Here is an 8,052-nt window from a genome sequence, read left to right as displayed (position 1 = left end):
AATACAAACAGTGCAGATTAACAAATGTCCATGTCTATGTGTTGCTTTATTTATTTAAGTAATATTACACTCAAGGGTGTGCTTTACTTCAGTGATGCTTATGGAACTCGAAGCACGCGTCTGGTTCCTGACCCCATCACTATCATGCCAACAATGATGGTAAAGCACACCCTCGAGTGTAATATTGCAATTATACAACATTTACCAACAAAATAAAAGAATGAATTTATTATTCATGTATATTCATATTGTGAGGCAGTTCGGTCTAAAAGTAAAAAACTTTTCACTTGTGTCATCTCTGTTTCCATGTAAATGCACAGGATATGACTAATACTTGGAACTCACATCAGTAGACTCCTATGTAATGAAACCTAGTTTACTACTCCAGCAAGTAGACGGACCCTTAGTAACGACCTAGCAACAGAGACGATATCCAGGTTCAGGTTTTTCAGTGGGTGTGTGTGAGTGTGTGTGTGTGTGTGTGTGTTGGGATGAGTAGGAGTGCATTTGGTTATTAGTAATACTTTGTAATTATCATAGATAATTATGAATTATGAAATCAAAAGATTATTAATATCAATCAATAATTCGGGCACTAACTGTTGATATCAGAGAAGTTTCACATGGGAAGGCACCAATATGTTGGTTCTGTGAGGAGCATGGTTGGTTATTAACCATAATTAATAATAATCAGAGATAATTAATTAATTATAAAATTAATAGAATTATTCATATGAATTAACAGTTATGGGGCACCACCTGGAAACCGAGACCAATAACCAAAACAAGGTAGTCTCATAAAAAAGTTCACCTAGAATGGTAATATCTGAGAGATATCAACATTCATGGGTGAACAAAGAAAGGTTGAATTCGAGCTCAACTCCCTCAATCAGCCACTTTTCACAATATGTTAAACACAATAATGACACACAGAGAGCACGCATACGGACGGCAGTCTATAACACACATCTGGTTTCTGATCGACAAAGCAACTTACTTTCTCACTCACGGTGGCACAAACACAGCGGTAGTCCCGAGCGGACCAAACACATAAACAGTCTAGCGTGGTGGACACAACTAAACAGGCAGCAAACTTCAAATATTCCTCAAAGTAAAGCAGAGCAAATGGACTTGGCGGTCCATCAATTCACACAACAAAGAAAATGATAGCAATAAAGCTGAAAAAGCTAAAAGCTAACAACAGCACTGATGCTGAAACTAACAGACAAACTAACACTGCCTCTGCCCAGACTTAAGCCTCTAACTTGGTCACTTCAGAAAGCAAGCAGGGTGTGTGTTAAGTCTGTCTTTCGTTCTGGTTCGGTGCCTTGGCTCGGATGCTGACGGTGCCGCCTCGCTGTCGGCAGACTTAACAGCAAGCTGGTCCTTGGCAGTGTGACAGAGAAAACAGCAGTCGACTCAGGTGAAGAAGAGCAGGACAGGGAAGTTCCGCATTGGATCCAGGGATGGTGTTCAGGTGAACATGGGCGAAGTCTCGTCTCGTCCGGTGATGCCTCCGTTTGTCAAGCTGACTCACATAGGGACAGAAGTTCCCCCTAGCTCAGTCAACATGGAGTGTGATGTTTCTCTGGGTGTCCTCTGGTTTAAAAGGGGCACTGATGTCACGGCTGTGTCATCATGGCACTGTTCTCTGCCAATGAGGGACTGTTTGTTGAGACCATTTCCTGTTTAGCACCTAGGTGCGAAATTTGCAATGCATCACTGGAAATGGAGTTTGTGAGCAGCATCTTGGCACTGTTCCTTTGTTTCAGGGGACAAAGGGAAAAGAGGCGCCTCGTGGCCAGGCCTCAGGGTTTACATGTAGGCCCTCTTTGTATGACCCCATGGTTGAGGCCCAACATGTGTAACTCATCCCACAGTCTCAGAGTTCAATCCACTCGGTAAAGGGTGTGTTCTGTTTTCCCCACAACCCCTAATCAGTTCAGCTCAATCCAGTTTCATAAACATAAAAGAAAGCCAACTCAAAACTCCACTTCGGGTTTTCACCGCAGATCCCCCCACAAAACAAAACACACCAAAGACACTAGCAAAGCAACACAGTACATAAAATAAGCCCAGCAGAAATGTCAGATAGGTCGGACCAACGTGTTTAACTGTATAACTTCAGCGTTACAGTTACGGCTGAAAATGACAAGTTCACATATCTCCGCAATTCAAATCTACCCAGAAATGACTGTTGTTAGCATACTGTCACAGTCTATAGTTCTAATGAATGGTGGAGAAATATTTTTAGTGATGAGGCATTTTTCATTTGAGCATGGCTAGGTGTGCTGTCATGCTGATTTGAGCACATTCTAAATGTCTTGTTGACCAATTAGATTGCTTGGTCGAAATTGCCTGTTGTATAATTATGGTTTTTAAATGTGCTTAATGATGAAGCCCTTGCAAATGATGCAGATCTTTCATTATTCCTGCTCAACTCTTTTGCACTTGTAGGCCTAAAAAATATATTAGATGTGTCATGTTTTAGTTTTTTTGCATTTTTACTTGTTTGGCTATACAACATGAGTTTGCATAAATGGAATCACTGGTGGAGCTGTGGAGTTTAAGAGGTGAAGTCACTACATCTTTACTGAAGTAGCAGCATGTTGTCATTAATATTAATGACAGCTCTTTTTCACTGTTTGTAATTCACAGTTTTTAACCTGCATCCTGTTGGGTTCAGGTGTTTGGAGTCTCCATTTTCTAAATTTCTACATTCTAAACCGTCTTCAGCTCTGAACATATTATGAAACACTGAATGACACTGAACAAACATAAATTTTGTGACTAAAGTGACATAATTTATTCTTTATTCAGATTGTTGGGCTGCGGTTTGTCAGCTGAGATCAGCTGTGCTTCTCTGGCCTCGGCTTTGAAGTCCAACCCCTTCCATCTGAGAGCGCTGGAACTGGGGGGAAACAATCTGCAAGATTCAGACGTGAAGCTGCTGTCTGATCTTAAGGAGAGTCCACACTGTAGACTGGAGACACTGAGGTCAGTAGAGAGTTGGAATCAGTCCATGCTGGTTTGAGCAGTATTGTATTAAACACAGTTAGTATCAAAGCAAAGATCTAGTATTTCCTGGTGAACCTTCAACCTTGTCAGTGGCTGCAATCCTCAATGAAGCTGTGAGAGGAGAATGATGATAGGCCTCATGTGTTTGAGTTGATGTGAAGACAGCTGTTGTGTTCATGTCTGCAGGAAATGACGTTGGATTACAGCTGACAGCCTTACAAGATGTATAGAGACAGTGGTCCTCATCATCAAACTGTCTTACCATCAAATCTGATCTGAAAGTGTTTGTTCTCTCATTTCAACACTAGAGAATTTATCAATTAATCTTTGTCAGAGCTCTAAGATCAGTTTGACTGAAGCCTGCAAATCACTGGTTCTGATTTCACAGAAGCATCATTATATTTAGTAACCATGTGGTCTTTATACAGACCAGAACCTCTGCTGAAGTCTAGGAATCTCAGCAGGTGTTTCTTTTCTAACAGTTCACATGTATTAACAGTAAATCCATCAGTAAACTGGGGAGTGAATGTCTCTGTTTCTGCAGTAATGATGTGTTCATGACATGTTTTCTGTGTACTTCAGTGAAATCTGCAGAGCAAATGGACTTGATACCAAAAGTCTCTGCAGATCTGAGCTTGGAGCTCAGTGTGTTCACTCCAACACATGAACATGAGAGCAGAAAGGAAGCTGGCTAAACTGCACAGCTGTTCCACTTATGATCTGAACAGGACTGAAGTCCCTGATGCTCTTTATACTGGATGTGCTGCATCACTGACTGACAGCTGATGAAGTGAGTCTCACCAAACATTGATTTATGACCTCTGTTTCTTCTTCTCTCATCAGCTGGGAGTGATGATCTCTGTAAGAGTGTGAGTGAGTGTTGAGAGCCAATCAGCTGTATCCTGATGATCCATCTGGACCGGAGTTTTGTCATCTTTACTCATGTCTCTTAACTGACAACAAACTGAACAGATATCTCTGGATTTTGTTGAAGTCAGCACTTTACAGATCTGTTATACACAAGCTATTTGATGCAGAAAAGATTAAAAAACAGGTGTTATAAGTCAGACTCTGACCCTGGATGCCAAGCATCTCACACTGAGAGTTAACAAGGACTAAAACTAATTAATGAAGCAGAAGAGAATTAAGAGTAACTTACACACATACAAGATAATACATTGGCGTTGTGGTTGTTCAACAGAAACTGTTATAAATTGACTTTAATTCAGTTTTAAGCCACATCTCTGTGATAAATTTTGGCTGTTTTTAACTAACTCATATCTTTTAGCCGGATGAAGGATTTTAGTCACTGGACATCTGGATCTTAAGTTATCAGAGAAATAAACTGGGCAAATGTTAGCAACAGCTCGGCTAACAGCCCCCCCAGGAAGTCCGGTGCTCGCCGGACATCATTGGAAAAACATTGATTTTTTGGGTGAAACAGCTTTAATTAATATTTTGAACAATTTTAGTATGTGTGTACGTTAGTTTTTGGAGAGGAGGAGACCTCTGTGGATAATTCTGCTCCTGGTAGAAACCTGCCGAACGTCTGGATCTAAAGTCATAAGAGAAATAAACCGAACAAGTGTTAGCAGCAGCTCAGCTAACAGCCTGTACCGGACGTCTGCTGCTCGCCAAATATCGTTGGAGAAAGACTGATTTTTTAGGTGAAACTGCTTTAATTAGTATTTTTAACGATTTTAATCTAAGTGTACTTTTGTTTCGGGAGAGGAGGAGACCTCTGCGGATAATTCAGCTCCCAGTAAAAACATCCTGAACGATTAACACTGGAGTAATCCTATTCCGGTGAAGCTGGTTGTTTAACAACGAAGACAACAACTCCCATGATCCCTTGCTACTTAACACCGTCATCACACTCCGTCTTTTGTTATTGTTTTGATTGAGAGACCCCTAGCAGCAGAAATTACATATTGTGCATTTAAGATAACAGGTAACTTGACTTAGCTACATGAAATTATCTTGGTTCAGCCACATGGTTTCACAGCCTGTAATAGTGCTGCATCTTGCAAATATTGCACAGACACGTGTTGCAAACCCTCTCAGTGAAGAACATCTTCTCCTCCACTGCCCAATTCCTCTTTCAACTACACCCCAAGTTAACTTCTATTCTCTACATGAAGGTAAATACAGCTAACAATAGAAATCTATATTGTTCAGGGGCATTCTCCTCTCTCAAACATCAGGCTGTAGCTCTGCTGTTATTTGAAGTAGCCTAAATAAAAAATAACCCTATAACATATTTGACCCATTGTAGTGAAGTTGAGATATCCTTCATTATGCAATTGACATGATTGTCTTCAAATATATCTTTTAGTCTGCTGTAACAGGACCGTCGTCATGCTTATCTTTACAATGTGCATTAAGCCAGATCAAAGTTTGATTCATGACTTCCATCATTGTCGGTTCTGACAGAATCATCACTGTTGCGCAGCTGCATTTTTCCCATTATGATAAAGTGTAACATTGTGAGGATGTTCTGTATTTATTTAAATGATGTTCTGTAGAAACATCTCCTCTGCATCACACACAAAGTCAGTCTCACAAATTATTCTGTTTTTTCCCAAACAATAATAATAAGCTCACTGTCATCAAGTGTTCCCAAAACATCTCTTCTCTCAGGGAATATCTCTGCCTGAACTCCATCTTTTGCAGCTCCTAAATATTGGCAGAGATAGGAATCATTTGTCCTAAAAGTAGGACCAGAGATGCATCACTCTGATCATTTTTGGCCAGTTAGGAGTGATTTCCTACTCTAAGACACTTGATAAATACAGGCACAGATGTGAAAGATGTGACAGATTGGATGTCCACAAATTTCATTCAGTTAAATTCTGAATTTATTATTGGTCCAGAAAACCTGCATGCACAGGTCAAATCATATCTTGGTTCTGTTGATAACAACATCAAGCCTGTGGTGAAAAAACTGTATTATGTATTGATTTGATTCAGGTGTGTGATCCAGTCCTATCCAATCACATCCTTTACATCTTTTCGTTTTTTCTATAATAGTGCAGCATCTTGCACGTATTGTACAACACTGCACCCAGCAACAATGATGCAAACAGACTATGGGCACAACTTCATTAAAAACATGAAATCTATCTTCTCCACTGTTCAACTCATCTCCAGCTAAACCTTCTGTTGACTTATGTGTCCTTACAGCTCTTTTAAATATATCTCTGCCATCAGCAGTTTAAACTAATGAATCATTAAATAAATAGTCACAATTTGCATGAATATAGCTTGTTTTTCAGTAACTTCACACTGAGTGGTGGGAAATGAATGAGTGCTGATTACCAGCACAGATAAATATGAGCCCTCGTCTTTGCTGTCAGGGCTCTGGATCAACCTGTTTGAGGAGCTCATTTTTATCTACAGATCTACCAATTATTTTTTATTTTATATGCTGTACATCTTAAATTAGAATCTTATGTCTGTTTTACTTGTTTATTTTTTTCCTGTGTGTGTGTGTAAAACATTCTGTAACATTGGTTTTGAGAAGTTTTATACACTTCTGAAGGGAGGGTGGTGGGATGATGGTGGTGGTAAACAAAGACTAAATTCTATCTCAAAGTTTCCAGGAAAGAATTGTCTGTGTAATTTGGTTTTATGTATAGATTTTCATTTCCACCTGAGTTAATATTCATCATTCATTTGTTATTGAAAACTTGATTCTCATATATGTTGAATTGTATATTTTTCTGTAGATGAAACATGTTGTGTTGAGGGTGGTGGGATGATGGTGGTGGTAAACAAAGACCAAATTCTAATAAACATCTGTGGAAATAAATGACCTTGCAGTGTTTTTATCCTGTATCAAGTTTCAGCTTCATGTATAACATCTATTTTTATTGTAGTTATTTTTTCTGTCGTTGTGTATAAATGACCCATATTTGATTTAATATGTGTTCTTTGTTTTGGATATCTGTGGATCTGTTAGATTTTTTGGCCTAACCACTAGACCACCAGGACACAACGTCTTTGGTAATGCTTTATTTCAAAGGTCCATTATTCTTGTACTGTTGTGTGTTGTAGAGCGTGATGGCTGATGGGATAAAGTTATTCCTCACTCTGTTGCTTTTCCAGCTGGGTGCCCGAAGATGTCGGCCCAATACAGCACTTGACTGTAATCTGGAATACTGAGCATTTTCCTGGTGGACTAACATGCGATGGGGCTGATATAATTTTAAAGGTATACTACGCAGGATTTTTACAGTGTAGCGACCACGTTATATCACTATCTCCGTCTCTCTCCTCTGCTCGGCTGTGCTCTGTCTCTGTGTCATGGATATGGATATAAAGAGCTACAGGTCCATCTGTCTGCTTGACCGAGGGAGGGGCTGAGCTACACACACACAGAGCAGAGAGGCCACAGCGGACAAGATGCTTCTCTGTGTCCCCTCCCCCCCACCTCTTCTCTCTCTCTCAACCCAACCGGTCAAAGCAGATGGCCGACCACCTAAAGCCGGGTTCTGCTTGAGGTTTCTTCCCGTTAAAGTGGAGTTTTTCCTTACCACTGTCCCTAAGTGCTTGCTCATGGGGGAATTGTTGGGTCTCTCTCTCTGTAAATTAAAGAGTATGGTCTAGACCTGCTCCATGTGAAAAGTGCCCTGAGAGGACTTTTGTTGTGATTTGGCGCTATATAAATCAAATTGAATTGAACTGAATGAAGCTCTACATTCACACAAAATCTGGTGTTCTGTCAATATGTGCTACCTTAGTGGTTCTGAGCATGCACACACATGACCCACAATCTTGGGCTGTTTCCACACTCATAAATCTGTGCAACCTTGCTGTTGGTCATATATGTGTGTGAATACTTGGTGGAATGTATTAGCTTTCTTACTCACAAATGAAACATTTGTAGTGTACCATGATTTATTTACTCATAAAAAACAAGTGGAATTGCTACTAGTTTAAAACTTTATGAAAAGCATTGTTTCTAGGGAATGTAGAGGACTGCTGCGTGGTGTGCTGCCTGCTCGAAAATGATACAGATGAAAGTATGATTGA

This window comes from Thunnus albacares, chromosome 23 (assembly GCF_914725855.1).
Source record: "Thunnus albacares chromosome 23, fThuAlb1.1, whole genome shotgun sequence".
In the NCBI taxonomy this organism is placed as follows: domain Eukaryota; kingdom Metazoa; phylum Chordata; class Actinopteri; order Scombriformes; family Scombridae; genus Thunnus; species Thunnus albacares.
This window is presented reverse-complemented; position numbering follows the sequence as displayed.